The 16,153-nt window shown below is 30.6% G+C and overlaps 1 long non-coding RNA gene across 1 annotated transcript; it reads left to right on the top strand.

Moving 5' to 3' along the window:
- Positions 1-1,912: 1,912 nt before the first annotated feature.
- LOC116405028 lies at positions 1,913-8,281 on the top strand. The gene is made up of 2 exons (XR_004218087.1): positions 1,913-2,098; positions 7,871-8,281. It is a non-coding gene; the product is annotated as an uncharacterized LOC116405028 (long non-coding RNA).
- The last annotated feature ends 7,872 nt before the right edge of the window (positions 8,282-16,153 follow it).

Here is a 16,153-nt window from a genome sequence, read left to right as displayed (position 1 = left end):
CCAACCCTATAAATAAAGGTGTAGAATCGGTATGATGACAACCCTAGAGAAAATGACATACTTTAGGGCTTGAAATTTCTATTCCACTTCCCAAACCTCATTTTTTGTTATTTGGATAAAACTTTCATTGATCCATTAGCGAATTTAAGATTAGGCTCTATCAATTTCATGAATAACCTATCAAACGGTTACATTCACTCTTTTTTTAGATCAAAATCAATCTTTAAAAGTGTGAAAATGAAGAACAAGATGGAAAATGTTATTTTCAAGAATAAATACTGTAAATCCAACCCAAAAACCTTGTAAGAACTATTCTAACAAATTAAAGCTCTTAAATGGCTACAAAAAATTCAGAACTCTAAAACTTCATCAAATATATACCAAGTATATAAAACAAAATATATGCACAAGTTCTCCAAGACATTTTCAACATACTTTCTTGAAACATCAACTTTAAACGAATCATTTCAACATTTCTAATATATATTTAAAATACTTGAAATAAATATTCACACATCAACATATAGTGTTTTTTAAAATACTTGAAAATATCCGCTTATAACTTAGGAGCAAAAATTGTTTGAATTACGGATAACTTCAATTTTGGCTTGTGCTAAAATTAATTTAATTAATCTTATTAGCATAGTTTCCTTCCCAACATTTTTATCCTAATTCAAATCCACTTCTCATAAACCATACTTGGGCAATTGAAACTCAACTAAAGCAATGAGCTATTAGATATTTACAGTGAAAGAAAGTAAAAGTTTGGTTAATTTTTTAAACATAAAAAGTTGGATTTAATTGTGTAAATTAAATTCATTTGTTAGAACCTCAAATTGGATTGAAAACATCAAATTAATATGTAGTTTCATGTACAAATTTAATAGTATGAAAGTTAAATTTGTTGTTTCTTCAATTTGAATGAATTATGTTTGATTTTAGTCAAATAACAACTAAATTGATTTAAATTTGACAAATGTTTCAACTTTTGTATTTATTTGATTTTATTTTATATTTTGGAGAGTTACTAAGTTGTTAGCCTACAAATAGCAACTTGTTCCTTCATTTGTAGCATTCATCCAAAGATTGAAGAGTTCTCTCAATTCTTTTTATTTTTCTTTCTTTCGTTCTTGTTTTGAGTTGAGAGCAAGTATCTAAGAGGTTTACTAGAATCAAGTAGTTCAAGGTTGCAATTATGTTGGAGTTAGTCATTGTATCCTGTTGAGAGGATAACTGTAGACTACTTGCATGTTCATGCAGAACGAATAATTATCTTCAGGACAATGCTTATCAAAAGTGTGCTTCGACTACGATTTGAGTATACAAAGGTTTTAAGATTCTTTCAAGTATTTGATTGTTTTTCATCTCTAAACCTTGTTATATAATTTGGCTTAAGTATATTTGTTTCCAATTGAGTTGTAATCAATTTACTAGTATATTCAGTTCATATTATATTCAAACTTTTTTCCAATAGGAACTACCCTAGACATTAAGTATGAGGGAATTTGTGGAATTCAAGTTAGGAGTGGCTCATCCAAGTGAAAAAAAAAGAAAAAAAATATATAAACTAACTGAAAAAATATGGTACAGTTTTTCTAACATGCTTATTGTTATGTTATTTTCCATGTTCTTGGGGCTATTAAAGTTATTTTACATCCTAACTATGTGTCCAATTTAATTTTTGTGAACTAATTAATCTAATAAGCTCCATATCAACCCAAAATAATGGTCAAAATGAATGAGAAAGACTTAGAAAAATTGTTTATATTAACCAACGAGAATATGAGAGGTGAAGGGGTTGCCACTTGTATGGACACAAGGAAGCCACCTATTTGAATGTAATAGTGGTTTCTCTCTCTGTACTTTGTGTTTTACTTTTCCTTTCCTTTCACTTCTTTGTAGATCTAATCACAAAAGATTAAAGAAGCCATCTTCAATCTTTCTTCTTCTTTCTTCCTTTCTGGTTTTCTTCTTTATTGTTTCTTGAAGATGATGGTGAGATGAAGAGAAGGTGAAGAGAGGAAGAAGAGGAAGATGAATGCATAACGTTTTAAAGTGGTTCGGCAAATGCCTACATCCACTGTGCCTTGGGAGCAAGGTATTATTTCTTTTCAGTTTTTGTTGTGTATAAAATGTCAAAGAAGTGATACATGGTATTTATAGACTTCCTTATGTCCCTCAGTTAAACTCTAGTTAGACAATAAGTTAAAACTAACAGATTTAGCTATATGTCTTTTACAATAAGAGATAACTGTTTTAGTAAGAGTTTCCCACAAATCTCCACCTTAAAAGATATAGAGTGAAAAATTGTGTATGTCTTGACTCCCAAAGCATTTGATGCAATCACTCCTTCATGGGTTCCAAGAACCCGATTGTTTGAAGACACTTTAGGAACTTCTTTCGAGTGAATATCTTCGTCAAAATATCAGTTGTGTTTTCACTGCTTTGAACCTTAAGCATCTCTACTTTCTGTTTTTCAATCTGTTCTCTGATGAAGTGAAATTTAATATATATGTTCTTTGTTCTACTGTGATATTGTTGGTTCTTGGACAAATGAATGGTGCTTTGGTTATCATAGTAGATCTTTACAGATTTTTGTGATAAGCCAAAGTCCTTCAACGATCTTTTTAGCCAAATAGCTTCCTTAATAGCTTCTGAAAGAGCTATATATTCATCTTCAGTAGATGATAGTGCCACCACAAGTTGTAGTGAAGTGTTCCAGCTTAGTAGGTTGCCTCCAATTAGGAAACAAGATCCTGTTAGTGACCTTCTCTTGCCTAAATCCCCTGCATAGTCAGAATCTACAAAACCAAAAAGTTTGAACAAATCTTTAGGACATATTTTATAGATTAGTTGAGCATTCATAGATCCTTTTAGGTACCTAAGGACCCATTTGGTTGCTTCCTAATGCTTTTTGCCTAGGTTAGCCATGTACCTGCTAATTAAACTAGAAGAGTAAGATAAATCAGGCCTAGTAGAAATCATTAGGTACATTATGCTCCCTATCACTTGTGAGTAAGGGATATTTGCCATGTATTTAACATGGTTTGGATCTTTTAGGTTTGGACAATTAGCAACTAATAGTTTGAAGTGTTGTGTAAGAGGAATTACCACTTGCTTAGCATCTAACATATTAAATTTTTTAAGTACCTTAGAATAGTAGTTACTTTGGTCAATTGTTAAAAGCCTCTTTGTTCTTTCTCTTGTGATGTCAATGCTTAGAATTCTCTTAGATTCTCCAAGTTCCTTCATATCAAATTCTTGCTTCAAGGTTGTCTTTACTCTTTTAATATCAAACTTTGATTTTCCTGCAAGCAGCATGTCATCTACATACAGGAGTAAGTAAACCTTAGAAGAATAGGAGTTTGAATTTATAAATGCACAGATGTTATAGGAACTTTTATTAAAACCAAGTTTAGAGATGAAATCATCAAACCTTTTGTACCAACGTCTTGGTGATTGTTTTAGATCATAGATGGATCTTTTTAGATAACATACCTGATCTTCTTTACCTTTTTCAATCTATTCTTATGGTTGATTCATGTATATGTCTTCTACCAAGTCACCATGTAAGAATGTTATTTTAAAATGTAAAAATGTTGTTTTAACATTAAGTTGTTCAAGTTCTAAATCTTCTTGAACAACTAATGAAAAAAACATTCTTATGGAGGTTTGTTTTACAACCTGTGAGAATATTTCATTGTAGTCAATTCCTTCCCTTTGTGTAAAGCCTTTGGCTACAAGCCTAACTTTATATCTAGGAGGTTGAAGATCGGAAACTCCTTAGCTTATAGATTCATTTGCAAGATATGGTCTTACAATTTCTAAGTAGTGTTACTAAGGTTCATATATTATTGATAGTGAGTGATTCTATTTCATCATTCATGGCAATTATCCAGTGTCTAGCATTAGGGCAGCTCACTGACTCATCAAATGTTTTTGGTTCATCATCATTTAGATGATTCACTTCATTTTGGGCAAAGTTTACAAAATCTGCTTCACTGTATCTAGAAGAAGGAACAATAGTTCTTCTTTATCTATCTCTAGCCAAAGAATAGTTGGATAAGTCTTCTTCTTCAATGGTAGATTAATACTAGATTATGTTTCTTCCTCAATGGTACTAGGAAGTTTATTTGATTCATGGTTTGGTGGGTGCTCCACCTCAATCTCATTTGGTTTATAATTTGAATCAAGTGTTTCATTAGGTTTATCAAGCATAAACATAGTATCTTCCTTAAAAACCACATCTCTACTAGTTATACACCTTTTTTTCTATAGGATGTCACATTCTAAACCCATCAACTCCCTCTGTAAAACCTAGGAACACACATTTTATAGCTCTAGGTTTTCTTTTCCCCTAACTTTGATGAACAAATCTTATACAACCAAAGATTCCAAGGTTATGTAAATTAGGAGGATGGTTAGACCATTTTTCTTTAGGTGTTAGGAAGTTTGTAGAGAGATAAGGGCACCTATTAAGGGTGTAAACAATATAAGAAACAACTTCTGCCAAAAACATTTATGAAATTAAACCATTAGACATTTGATATCTAACCATATCCATTATGGTTCTATTTAACCTTTCAGCAACACCATTTTGTTGAGGGGTATATCTAACAGTCCTATGCCTCATTATTCCATGTTCTTTACAAAAGTTATTGAATATTCCTCATTACAAAATTCTAAATCGTTATGAGTTTTTAAACATTTAACTTGTTTAGAAGTTTTTTTTTCTACCATGGTTTTCCATTCTTTAAATTTTCCTAGAGTTTGATTTTTAGACTTTAAGAAATAAACCCAACTCTTTCTAGAGTAATCATCATTAAAGGTTAGAAAATACCTGGAATTATTTAAAGATGGTATTTGTGAGGGTTTAGAAAATACCTGGAATTATTTAAAGATGGTATTTGTGAGGGTCCCCATAGGTCAGAATGAATATAGTCTAGGATAGCTTTGGTGTTGTGATAAGCCTTTTGAAAACTTTGTCTTGTATACTTGCCAATTACACAATGCTCACATATAGAAAGCTTTTCAACCACTCATTTAGGAAGAATCCCCTGTTCTGACAACAGTTAGCGCAACATGGTTCAAGGACACTTCTTTGATAAGAAAGAGTCCATTAATTCTTAAACCGACAAGAACAATCTTGGAGTCTTTTAATATTTCAAATCCTCAAGTAGAGCCCTTGTATTGACAACCTATGGAGTCTAGCATGCCAAAGGAAATTAGGTTTCTTTTCAAGGATGGAACATGCCTCACATTCCTAAGAAGTGTTGTTGTCCCATTTTTGAACTTAAGTGTAACAAATCCAATGCCTATTATCTTACAAGCGTTGTCATTTCCCATGTATACTAGGCTTTCATTCCACACTTTGTATGTTGTAAACCATCCCTTTAATGGTGTCATATGGAATGAGCACCCCGAATCAAGTACCCAATCATGAGTATCTTTCTTACATTCTATTTGAATTGAGTTTTCTGAGATAGCTAAGGCATCCGAATACACAAACGGGACTTGTTCTACTACCGATGCTTCTGTCTTAGGTTCTTCTTGCTGTTTTTCTTTTTGTTTCTTTTGATTTTACTTTTTCTTTAGGAAGAAACAATCTTGTCTGAGATGTCCCTTCTTGTGGAAAAATGTGCATTCAAGCTTTGATTTTTATTTTTCTGATTATTTTGAGTTGCTTTTGCTCTTCCCTTTTTAGAACAAACTTTCACCATTAGCTTGATCTCATTTTTGTGAATTAAGTTCCAATTCTCTGGTTTTTACTGTTGAAATTGTTGGAATTTTTTTGTCCTAAAACTCGTAGTTTGTAAATCATATTATGTTCAATAAAGTTGTTATTGAGAAATTAAATATTATAATCTTAAATCCAATAAATCAAGTTCCAAGGCTATTTTTGAATAAACTTGAACTTTATGTGTAAACATAAACGTGGATCAAGTTCGAGTATATAGCCTAAATAGTCTATAGTATATGAAATAAAGGTTGGGTGCCTTATTTAGAGAAACTATGGATGCAGCCCACTTTGTAGTACAAACGAGGTGATCCTAATCGTTCATGTAGAGACATGAAAGTGTAGAGACATGAAAGTGGGGGCATCCTATGTAAAATGTTTACATAAGACTGAACCATGAATTAGTCTTTTTTACGTTATAACACCGTTGACTGTTTAAAACTGACTATCTCAATTATTGATGACCTAGGTAACTTAGTCTTAATCCTAAGTTAACTATGAATTCCTGTTCACATGAGATTATCCTTAGATCTGCATAGGTGAGGGCAGCTCATCAGCGTTGGCCCAATAAGCCTCCCATTTCAGGGGTAAGATCGGGTGGATAGCTGGGAACATAGGGTACAAGATGGAATTCACTCCTACTCGCTTTAGGGTTAGTAGATAGGTTGTTCTCTTAAGCACTGAATCCAAGTCTTGAACAAGGGGCCCCACCCTCTCATTGGCCCGAGAGGGATTAAGTTTATAGGTTGAACCTTAAACCAATTGTTCAATAGTGGATTAGTGGGACTTAAGGAGCAAGATGTAATCTTAGGGGTAAAAACGGTATTTTGACCCAGCCAAGGTTACAAGCAACCTGTGAAGGATTAACTTACTGATTATGGTTTTATCAAATGGACACAAATATATCTATAGTGAGGGGAGTGCAACTACGGGACTTTAGTGGAATGACCCGTTAGTTAACGAATGTTGATTAACTCGGTTTAAAAGAGTTTAGCTAGTTAATCTTGAATCGTTGGAGCCCATGATCTATAGGTCCATTAGGTTCCTCTGCTAGCTCATATGGATTAAACTTAGAACAGTGTGATGAAATAAGTCGAATTGTTCGAATTCGGAGAAGAAAGGGAAACCGACAAATATAGTGATATAGTCGTCGGTCTTCTAATTAGAAATAGAGCTTTTATGTTTTACATACTATAAGTATGAATGCGGATTCATACTAAGAAGCTCGGAGTTGATGGAATTGGTCAAAAATAGTAAAAAGTCAAAATGTTGACTTTTGACTTTGAAAACTCAAACTTTGACCGGCCTTATATTCAAATGTGATTTGAATTTTGGAAAAATGAATGCGGGTTCATGCTCGGGAGGTTGGAATTAGTCAAGACGGACAAAATGGTAAAAAGTCAAAATATTGACTTTTGACTAAGAAAAGTCAAAGTTTGACTTTTGACTAGAAATATCTAATGACCATTTTACCCTTGGACTAAGTTAGTGGGAAAATCCAACATTTTGTTGGATAATCCCACTAACTCTTAGTGGGATATGTGGCTATATGAGATATAGACACCTAGCCCACTAAGTTCCACTAATTGTTAGTGGAACATTAGGTGTTGAGATTTGGCAAATGAATTGCATGCATTTTTGCATGTAATTAGGTTATAAATAGAGGTGTTTTCAAATGTTGAAGAACTTTTGCCTCTTTTATCATTTTCATCATCTCAACAAAAGAAAAAAGAAACCTTCCAATCCCATTTTATCTCCATTACTTTCTACACCAAAATTGGGTCCCACAACCCGGTTCTTTGTCTAGAGGATAGCAGTTGAGTACTAGTGGTGGTCTCGGTTAGAATTGGTAAGAAGATATCAAACCTTTTGAAAGCTTCAAAGGTAATATTTCTTAAAACCCTAATTTGATTAGTTTATGGTTACATGTTAATTGTGCCAATTAGGGTAGAAATTCGATTCTTTTTCCGTTGTGCATGACTTAGTTCTATCAGAGATCCGACTGAGATCAATTGTTGGCCTTGGTCCACTGAATTCCATCTCATTAATTTCGCGTACATTTGGGCTCGTAGATATTTTTCCTTATTCCACTCTTTTCATTGCTAGTTATTCTTCATTTTTTCTATCCCACAGATCAGATGCACAGGAGCATCGATAGAGATTTGGACTGAAGCTGGAGACAATGGAATCCAGAGTTGCTCCGACGTGTGGGCAAATAAACAGACCTACTGATGACAACTAGTTCCGCCACGACACGATTGAGTCTAGTATCGGTATAGGTAGAGCCAAATTTTGAAAATCTCATGGCGTAAATTCTAGCACTCGACGTTGGAATAGTTGAACTTCGTCAGACCTCGACGACGAGCCTTCTCATTGGGTGAGTGTACGGACATTTAGTCCAATTGTGCACCCTTGAACTTTGAACACATAAATCCAAAACCGATCACACAAAATGAAAGAGAAAGATTGAGAGGAAGAAAGAGAGAGATTGAGAATGCTTGAGAAGACATATGGAGGGATTAAATCCCTATTCCTTTCCTTCCATTATTCCTTCCCCCAAACAAGGAATTTTATTTTCTTGACCTTGCCCCAAGTAGAATCAAGGAATGTAGTAGTCATCAATCTACCTTAATTAGTATCACATTTAGTGACTAGACTAAATTATTCCAATAACAAAACTAGTAAACCAAACACACTTCAAGAAAAAAAAATAGAAAATCCAACCAACTCATAAATGAAAATTTTATAATTCGGATATCATTCTTTTTGGATCTCCTGATACAATGTTTTCAGGTTGTGCCATATAAAGTATTTCATCAACGTTACCATTAAGAAACTTTGCTTTAGTTCACTTGATGAAGCTCAAGATCAAAACATGCCAACTATTGCCATGATAGTTCTAAAAGAGTCTTTCAATAAAATTGGAGAGAAAATCTCTTTATATTAAATTCATTCCTTTTAAGTAAATCCTTGAGCTACAAGACATGCTTTATACATTTTCACATTACCCTTTACGCCACTTTTGGTTTTTGAAAATCATTTACAACCAATAGGTTTGTCACCTTCTGATGATGGGACAAGTTACCAAATTTCCATTTTCTTGCCTAAATCTATAGTCCTCATGCATGGTTTCAATCTACTTTTGAGAATTTGAACCTTGTCTGGCTTGATGGAAGTTATTTTGATCATCTTCCATAATTCTAAGATCATTTTCATGTTGTTGGAGAAATATGACGAAATCAACTCCAATTACTCTTTTTGTTTCTAGTAGATCTCCTTAAAAGTAGTATTGATGATGGAGGTTATTGAGTCTGTTCTTGAGGAATAATTGTCTCAATTTAAACAAGATATTGTTTAGCATTATTTGGTTGAGGATCTTAATATGTTTCTTCTTCATTGACAAGTATATGAACTTGTACATTGTCAAAAACAACATTTAGAATGACATTCAATTCCTCATTATCAAAAGCAATATTTCTGACTTTACTTCTCTCCCCAAACTCAACTTCATAAAAAAACGTGCAATTTTTGTTTCAAAAATCTTTCTTTAATTGTGGGATTATAAACTTATACCCATTAGATTAAAAATATTTTAATCTATTATCCAATGATATAATGAAAATTGATATAAAAAATCACTAGTCGAATAATTTTTAGGTAGAGGTGTTCTCTTCGATCAACTTAAGTACCACATCTTAAACGAAATTATTAATTTCTAGAAAATTTTACTTTTAAAAAAGTTATTCCATACAATTTGAATAAAAAAATATCTCACTGAATTTTAATATAACAATAGATAATCCTGATTTGGTTTATTTCTAAAAAATTTGTTAGATCGTTTTGGTGATTTTATTTATTATTTATTTTTAAATTTTGTTTTCTCCATCGAAATGATTCCATATAACCCCTATGGTTTGGGTTGGGTCAGAAAAGTGAAAAAAAAGTATATAATAATTATAACATAGTAACCATAAGAAAAGTAATTAGAATTCATAAAATATAGGGGTGTTTAAAAAAACCAGTAACTCGACTAACTCAGATTACCCAACCCAACCCTTATGGTTTGGGTTGGGTTAGAAAAGTGAAAAAAAAATGGGTCGGTTCCTCGAGTTTACCCTTTGCCCTTTGCACTTCGCGTACTTCCGTTCTTCATACTTCTACCGTTCCCATCCCACTTTCATTGTTCCCATCCCACTTTTATCGGCACTCTTTTCTTCGCACTTTCTAAACCCTAAGCAAAGTTCTTTGTTCTTTGCACTTTCGCCCCATCGTGTTCTTCGTTCTTCGCACTTCCATCCCGCCCCCATCCAATTCTTCGCTCTTCTGGTCGACATTTCTAATCCCGACTCTCATCCCATTCCACATTTCTTAAGCTGGTTATTGAATGTAAGGTAGTTTCAACTCCCATAGCACTTCTGGTTGGCAATATCTCTCTAGTTGGTTATTGAATGTAAGGCTGTCAAATACATTTAAGTTGTAGCTAAACTTTCATGAATTTTAATTTGAGCATTTTTTGCACCAACATCTAGATTTCATGTGTATTGTCATTAGACAATTGGGTGGTTCAACTTGAAGGAATAACAGATGACACCAAAAATGTTATTAAAGACCATTGATAGAATAAAAAATTTAAAGTTTTGTCCATCTGTTTAACTTTGTATTTCATATTTTCTTGTGTTCTGTAGATGTTTTTTCATTGTTCATAGACTTATATTCCGTGGAAGTTTTGATTTATGAAAAAAAAAAAAGACTAACCCGTCAACCCAACCTGACTCAACCCAAAATTTTTGGGTTGGATTGGGTTGGGTTGACACTTGCACATTGAACGGTAGGGTTCAACTTTTACCAACCCGGATACTTTAGGTTGGTCCATATTTTTTAGGGTTTTTAACTCATATAGCCTAAATTGCTATGTGATATTACATGAAAGACCTAAATTACTAATAAATTTCACAAAAGTCTTAAATGAGCTAGTATATTACATAAATGTACGACTCAAATTACTTTAATACTCATTTCTATTATTTAATTGACTTATAAAAATATGTAAATGAAAAAAACCGTGAGATATAGTTTTGGAAATAAGTGGGGCCCAAATTAATTTAATATTAATTGATTTATAACAAATATCTAAATGGAAGAAATAGTCGGATAAGGTTTTGAAAAGAAGTGGGGCCAAAATTAATTTAATACCAATTTCTATTATTTAATTGATTTATAACAAATATCTAAATGGAAAAAGTCATGGGATATGGTTTTGGAAAGAAATGAAAAACCTTTCATACTTTCCTTCTACGAAAATGGTTGTATACTCCTTCCAATGTGGATTATGGTTTTTACTTCAAAATTTTAAAGAGTTCGAAGGTGAAGAAGAAGACATTTGACGACCGACAAATACAAAACTTCTCGAACATAATCTAGTTAAAAATTTCGAGGTTAGTATTGTATATATTCAACACTATGAAACATTAGGTATATTAGGTATATTTTAGATATTTAATTAAATAGGCAATCAAATGAAAATGTAGTTTTGAATGTGATACATTTTAAGGTTTATTGAGATTTCGGCGGTGAAGAAGAAAACTTTCGATGACCGACAAATACAAAACTTATCCAACAGAATCTAGCTAGAAATTTCGTGCTTAATATTATATATATTCAAAACATATAAACATTCGATATATTAGGTATATTTTAAATATTCGATTAAATAGGCAAATAAACGAAAATCTAGTTTTGAATGTGATACATTATAGAGTTTATTAAGAAGTCAACGTTGAAGAAGAACTACATTTTGGTCATCCTATAAAAAAATAATAGAACTATATGTCAATATATAGTATTATTATATATAATATCAGGTATATACTAAAACATAAAATATAACTATTATAGATTGCGGATATATTAAAGTATGATGTAATCAAATACATTTATAAAGAAAAAATATGTATGTATGAACATGTTGTTTACTACTGTTTTAGTAATGTTTACTACTGTTTTAGTAATATTTACTATATAAATAAAAAAATTTAAGACAAACTTTGTATGAATTATGTATAGGTATTATTGTATATAATATGAGGCATATATACTAAATAACATATGTATTTTGTCCTATATTTATTTATTATAAAAGAAAAAGAATTTAAATTTAAATTTTAAAAACAAAAAAATAAAAAAAATACATTTAAAAATAAATAATAAAAATAAAAATAAAAGGGTTGTTTCCCTTTCTATTTTTTCTCAACCATCCCTTTTTCTTCGTCATCACTCTATCACTTTCTCCCACTCTCCAACTTTCTTCCTGTTTCTCTGTAGTCTGCACTCCATCTCATTATCTAAAAAAAAACAATGGACTTTGCCCTATAAAAAGGGAAGGAGAAAATTAAAAAAGGGAGAAAAAAGAGAATTTTTTTTATTATTTGGGGATTTAGGAAGAGGTGAAGAGTGAAAGAAGATCAAAAGGAATAACCTTTGGTAAAGCAGACATGCTGATAAGTTTTTTTTTTCTTTTTTCTTTTTATTCATGCTTGATGATACTGCTTTAATTATGAATTGTTGTGTTCATCATTTTACAATCATTTGACATGTTAATTTAATTATTTGCAAAAAAAAAAATTAATACTAAACATTCTACCTTCCATTCTGTATTTTTTTTAAAAAAAATATTGAGCATCTATTATGTGTTAATTTCTTTTTAATTATTGGGCATTCATTCTGTATTAATTTCCTGGGCATCCATTCTGTGTTAATTTCTTTTTAATTAAATAGCATCTTGTATTTGTATTTGGATACTCATTCTTCATTGGCATCCATTTTATAGTTTGTGTTAATTACTGGGCATGCCTAAATTATGCATAATTAATCAATTAGTATCCTGTATTTGGTAATACTCATTCTTCATTGGCATCATTTTACCGTCTTTGTTAATTACTTTATCCATATGGCATACTGCGTTAATAATTACTGCTATCCATATAGTATCCATGTTAATAATTATCCATGATATAATTAACATTCTGTATTTGACAACACTCATTTTTTATTTGACCTATTAATTAATTAGCAACTTGTATGTGACGTTTTTCACTCACTCATTCGTATTAATTAATTGTATCTGGCTATAATTATTTGATATTCATTTTAGTGTGATTATTTATTTGCAATATTATTTATTTGCATATTGGATTAAACCTACTTTGACATTCAACTGTTAATTATCATTTGATATCTATTTGGCATCCTCGTTTAATTATGCATTAATCAATTATTTTGCATCATTTTGAATTAATTAATTATCTTGCATCCTACATTAATCATCTTTTACATTTTGCATATTGCTTATATTATCAATGTATTTATTTTATCTCAGCATATTACGTTTAAGTATTTTTCAAATTTCATAATGTTTTGTCATTGTTATTATTCATTTTTCAATTTAAATATAAAAATGTAAATTGGAGAAAAAGTATTGTTTTTCATGGATTTTATAATTTAAAATCCATGAATACATGAAATTTTTCCGTTTGAAATTTAATTAATAGATTGTTTTTAAATAAATACATTTCATATTTTAAATGAGACTGAGTTGTGTTTTCTATAAATTTATTAATTATAGATACATGAAATTTCTCATTAAACACCTATGATAGAGATTAAAATATCAAGTTTTGGTATTTTAATATTCTTAAAGTGAATAAAAATCTTTTAAAACAAAAATAAACTTCATTTTTCTAATGGTTCCTATGCCACCCATAATTATCAATTCATGCTTAGGTTTTATTTTCTTCGATATGAATTGATAAACATGAGACATTTAAACAAAACCTAAATAAAAACTTTGTTATGTGAACCCCTATATTTAATTTAAAAGATAAAATTGGGTAACCATTTTGTGGGTGTTGTAGGGTGCTAACACCTTCCCTACACACAACTGACTCCCGAACTTAAATCTGTGAATTTACGTAGACCATTTTTTTTCTTCTTTTTTTGGGTGACCAATCACACCTTAATATGATTGGTGGCGACTCCAAAATTATTTATTAAAATAAAATAAACGGGGAGGTCGGCCGCTCCGCGTCGCGATCACGTCGCGACAACATATATGTAAAAATATAATCCATGTTAAATACAGTAAGAAAAAAACACAAAATATAAAAAAATGTTTATGTATTATTGAATATATGCAGTGGTATATATGTAACAAATCACAAAACACAAATGAATTATTCAGTAACATATATGTAAGAAATATAAAAAAAACAATGAATGAATATATAATCTATGTATATATTGGTATATATACGCACTAAGAGAAATCACAGAACATGAAAAAGAATTTGTATGTATTATTGAATATGTGTAGTATATATGTTACAAATCACATAACATAAATTTATTATTCAGTGGTATATCATAGTATATATGAACGACGGGACATTTAATAAAAATTATATGTCGAACATGTCAGAAAGATGAACTGAACAATAAAAAAATTAAACAAAATAGGAGAAACATGACCGAAATATATATTACGAAACGAGAAAAGAAAGAACAATTTTTTTAAGAAAAAGATTATGCTATGAAATGAAAGAAGAAAGAATACATATGTCATATTGTATTTAAAATGAAATTTCAAAATAAATTAAAGAACCAAATTGAAGAACGATATTGATAACAACGAAATTGATGGAAGAAACTATCGAAATTGAATTATGAAGAAGAAGAAATCCTCTCGATGCCAGAATTTTTATCTTAGAATGTTCAAAAGTGATGCAAATAATGATATAATGTTATTTTTAATCGTTAAACAATTCCATAATGTTATTTTTAATCGTTAAACAATTACATATTAAAAAAGATTTTATTTTATATTGAATTAATAAAATACTTCTAATTAATTTCTATAATTAATTTATATCTTAACTAATAGGCCAAATAAGAAAGTTGTTAATTAATTTAGTATAATACAAATAAGGAATCATTTGAACTTAATTTCAAAATTTATATATAATTAATAATTATTATAAGGTTATAAACCTAATCAAGAAAATAAATCATAATTTAGTACATTTGTGAAAATTTCTAGTAAATTTAGGTCTTTTGTCTAAATCTTTCTATTTTTTTTATCGAAATTGGCCCAACCCGACTTATGAACACTCCTAAAAAAATATATTTGTTTTATACATTTCTTGATGGTGCTCTATTAATGTTTTTTACTCTTATCTCATATAAATTGAATAAAATTTAATTATAAGGAATAAGATGAAGTGCAGACATTCTGACATGTTAAATATAATACCCCTTTAAATTCACTTTTCATTAAACTGCTTTGTTTTTCTTGTTGTTGACACTTAATTAGTTGTCTTCCTTTGCTTGATTAGCTACAATTATTTTTCTGATGCATATAATGGATATGTTGTTACAAAATAATCTTAATTTGTTTCATTCCTTTTTTGGAGTATGTGTTGTTTTCCCTCAATCAATTTTGGTTTTCAATTGTCACCTTGTCAATGGTTCACCTTCATGCAAACCAAATAAGAGATACGTGCATGTTCCCATGGGCGGATCTATTAAGGGGCGCCCCCCTCACATTTTCGGTTTTTGTATTTTAATGTTAGTTTTGAAGTGTTAAATTACAATATATCTTAAAAAATGCACATTTTTATTATATTCTATCTTTGGTATAGTGGATGTGCCCCCTTTATAATCCTAAGGTCTTGGGCTCAAAAGTCATCTAATCAATTTTTGTTTATAACAATCATGCATTCTCATTGATTGAAATATGTGTTATTCTCTATCAGTTTTTTTTTTTTTTTTTATTGTTTTATCACTAATGATACACTATCCTACAACCAAATAAGATATTCTTGTTACTAAAATATAACTTGTCAAATTCATAGCCTTGTACTCGGCCTCAACACTACTTTTGATCATCACGACCTTTTGCTTCTTACTCCTCCAAGTTACAAGATTGCCCATACAAAGATACAATAACTCAGGTAGATTTTCTATCAACAGCAGACCTTGCCCAATCTGAATCAGAATAAGCCTTGATAGTTTTCCTATCTATCTTTCTAAACATCAATCCTTTACCAGGAGTCGTTTTTAAGTATCTCAGTATTCTGTTTACACCCTTCATTCATTCCTCATAGAGAGCCTACATGAACAGGCTCACAACACTCATCACAAAGAAAATATTTGGTCGAGTATGAGACAAGTAAATCAATTTACCCATAAGGTACTAATATTGTTCTTTATCAACTGAAAATTTATTGTCTGAATTTCCTAGTTTACTGTTGAATTCAATGAAAATATCAGCATGATAACACCCGAGCATGTCTATCTCATTCAACAAAACAATGGTACACTTCTTCTGAGATACAGAGATACCTTCTTTAGATTGGCTACCTC

Source organism: Cucumis sativus, chromosome 7 (assembly GCF_000004075.3).
Source record: "Cucumis sativus cultivar 9930 chromosome 7, Cucumber_9930_V3, whole genome shotgun sequence".
Lineage (NCBI taxonomy): Eukaryota > Viridiplantae > Streptophyta > Magnoliopsida > Cucurbitales > Cucurbitaceae > Cucumis > Cucumis sativus.
Note: the sequence above shows the minus strand (reverse complement) of the source record. Positions and strands in the feature narration are given on the sequence as shown.